This window comes from Sitophilus oryzae, unplaced genomic scaffold, assembly GCF_002938485.1.
Source record: "Sitophilus oryzae breed Bouriz unplaced genomic scaffold, Soryzae_2.0 scaffold_1576_pilon_pilon, whole genome shotgun sequence".
NCBI lineage: Eukaryota > Metazoa > Arthropoda > Insecta > Coleoptera > Curculionidae > Sitophilus > Sitophilus oryzae.
The window spans coordinates 12,854,718-12,857,970 of NW_022146254.1; positions in this window are offsets into that span (position 1 = coordinate 12,854,718).

Consider the following 3,253-nt stretch of genomic DNA (forward strand, 5'->3'; position numbering starts at 1 on the left):
AGAGCGCCGCTTACATATTTTTTAACTGGTTTGAAGAATAATAACTTTTCATCCATACCTGTATATAACTACTGAGTACGAAAATATACATTTACGAAGTTTTTTACGTAAAAAAGGTCTCTTGGTAAAAATCGCTACGAGTAAAGGTTCTCGAGATATTTGGAATCAAAATTATCAATACCTGTCATCATTGACATAAATTAAATATGTTGACTAAATAGTTATTAGCCTGAAATCATAAATTTCAAATGTTTTTGTGTCAAAAGTTCTACAGAAACTGTTTGAATATAATTTTTTCACAGAAATTTATGATTAATTAAAAAAATAAAAATTTCCCAAATTTATTATTATTTCAGTTAAATAACTATCTACTCAGCACGTGTTTATTTTTTGTCAATAATGACATGTATTGACTATTTCCATTCTAAATATCTTAAGAACGATTGCCCGTAACGATTTTTACCAAGAAACATTTTTTACGTAGAAAATCACGGAAATGTATATTTTTTCTATACTCAGTAGTTTTATACAGGTACGGACGAAAAGTTATTACTCTTCAAAACAGTTAGAACACTCTAGGTGGCGCCCCCTACAAATAGGGGTCATATTGAGATCAAAATCAAATTTCTCATGTTAAAAAACTTTCTGAAATTCTGTTTCTGAAATCTACTTCTTTCTGTCCTGTATCCATGTTTCACTGTAGTATATCCAATATGAAGACGATGCACTCTGGATTCATCCGCTCGTCCTAGTGTAAAACATAAGGATTGAATTTACTTGTCCACTCATCCTGCCACTCCCTTTCTGTTCGTTTATGTAATAGTACTTTAAGATAATATTAACTAACATAAGGGAAATCAAGGACAGCTCTTCTGACAGCTTCGTCTGGTATAGTGTTTTCAATGATATTATTGTATTTGGGATCCATGTAAACGTAAGTTTAATTCCCTTTTCACTGCACTTAATACCGAACACCGAATAAGAGTCTGAATTTTTTGTTTCAGAAAAAAATCTTGGACAAATATGTCATTAACTTAGACACGATCTTCATACGATCAGAGACAAATATCGTTTGATTCAAAGACAACTATCGTTGATGTGCTGTGAAGAAAGGTGACGTTTCGTGTCCCAAAGTCCATTGGAAAGCTGACCCCTTGATAATATTTGCATATCCGAGATCAGTTTGTGTTTTGGAGCCATCAGTATAAATGATAATTTTTGGGTTGTACTGATCTAGGATTTTTTGGAACTGTCGTCGATATATTTCAGGTGGGGTGTTTTAAAATAATTCTACAATGCATTATAGGTGTTCTAATTAGCTAATAATGGAGCTCCAGCTCAACAGATAACAACAAACGTGTCATAACGTGTATAATCAGAATTTTGACTACCGACCACCACAATAAAAGAGAATCTTTAATCGACTTCGAGCCGAAGAAAAATCCCAAAAATCCGGTTCTCAACGATAAAAATATCGCTTTATCTCGTCGGACCGATCTATGGGCATCTAGTTCTTCACAGCGGCCCTCCTGTCGTTTTCATTTACACAAAGTCACAATTATTAACCGTTTCCCGATGACAGTCGTTAATCAAACTCGAAACGTTGGCCAGGGTTGGGTAAAGATCAAAATTTTCAAGTTCATTTTCAAGATTCAAAAGTTCCATTCAAGTTGTGATTTCAAAAAAGTACAAATTCCGAACTTAGCGAACTTGTGTAAGACTGACTAGAGGTACAGAAATATACCATGTTAAGTATTACGTCTTACATCGGAACTAAAAAACTAGAAAAACGGTAATGATGGAAAAATTGATATACATTATTTCAAATGTAATTAATGATAACATTATCAGGCATCTGTAAACAAACGATGTAATTTCGAATTAAATTACTAGGCACCCAACCCTCGATCTATGCTGTTCATTTTTCCGCTTCTCTATCTGTCCTAGATGTCTCATAGGGCTTCGGTGACTAGCTGGCCCCGAAATTATCTACGTTTCAACATAATAATCGCAACGGGGTGCAGGATGGCCCCCGGCTCTCAAGGGGGACCGGCGGCGGATGATTCTCTTCTTCGCGCGCCCCTAGGGCGAAGGGAAGGGTTCGGGGTTAGGACAGAACGCATGAAGAAGTCTAGGTGTCTAGTTGTTAATATACTAAATAGAACTTCTTTTTATGTGATTTGTTTAATTAAAGGAATAAAATTGCCGTGAATTAATATCTTCTTTTATTGTACAATAAGCCTGTTCTATTTGTTAAATTTTCTTCATTTCTTCATCGCGTCCAAGTTGCCTATACATCTATTTTTCTCGGATGAACTCTACTCCAATTACCTAAGCCATAATCATTCATCTCACTCAGTCAATTCATCAATCACATTTGTTTGTATTCCACTTTACATATTCTTTAATATCTTGACTTTTTCCTAAGAAGTATTTTTTAAGAATCTAGTCTAGAAGTATTTTTCTCGTCTTTGATCTATTGGAAGTTTAAATTATTGGTCTTGGTACACTTCAATAAGATTATTCCCTTGAATTCTTCAATACATTCTTGATTCTGTTCTGCTACCTTTTTTTTTTAAATAGAGTGTAGATTATTTAGTAGTTTTTGACCAATCCCTTTTCTTTTATTTTTAAAACCTAACCTATTTGTTGAAGACAGTAAAGGTACCTTTTAATGCACAGGTTGGTCAGAACTGTACTCCGGAAACTTCGGTAGCATATTCTGCAGATAAAAATAAGTAAAAAAGTTCATATGTTCAACTAAAATGCTTACTTTTCGAGATACAGGATGTAGAGGTTTCATTTTTATTTCCACACATTTTTTCTCAATAATTTCTGAAGTAACGTCAATATTTGGATGAAAATTGGTGTCTGGGAGTTTTTTGACATGAGAAATTTGATTTTGGTGTCAATATGACTCTTACTAGTAGAGGGTAATATCATACTTCATACGTAATAACTTTTTGTCCGTACCTGTATAAAACAACCGAGCGAAAAAATATACATCTCTGTGACTTTTTACGTAAAAAATATATCTTTGTAAAAATCGCTACGTGCAACCATTCTTAAGATATTTAGAATAGAAATAGACAATACATGTCATTATTGACGAAAAATAAACACGTTGAGTAGATAGTTATTTCACTGAAATAATAAATTTAGTAAAATTTTATTTTTTTTTAAATTAATCATAAATGAATTAATAATTTCTGCAAAAAATGATGATAAAACAGTTACTGTTGAACTTTTGGCA